Here is a 317-nt window from a genome sequence, read left to right on the forward strand (position 1 = left end):
ATCCCCAAAATCGTAATGAATATCTCAACAAGCCAGTATCCTGCATGGACTTCTACTCATACCGATTTATGACCCGAAACAACTGCTGTAATCACCTCTACAGGCTCGAGAGCTGTTTCATCAATTTGCAGTCGATAGGTGCGCAAAAATGGAATCAGAGAGATTGTGTTTCATCAGATCACATCAAGAAAAATTGCGCACTAACGGCTACATCCATCTCCGAGATGCCATCAACGATGATGCTGCTGTGGGGATAAATATCACCTTTCAGCATTAACACTGCCTCTATCACTAATATATATATATATATATATATA

This window comes from Octopus bimaculoides, chromosome 28, assembly GCF_001194135.2.
Source record: "Octopus bimaculoides isolate UCB-OBI-ISO-001 chromosome 28, ASM119413v2, whole genome shotgun sequence".
Taxonomy (NCBI): Eukaryota; Metazoa; Mollusca; class Cephalopoda; order Octopoda; family Octopodidae; genus Octopus; species Octopus bimaculoides.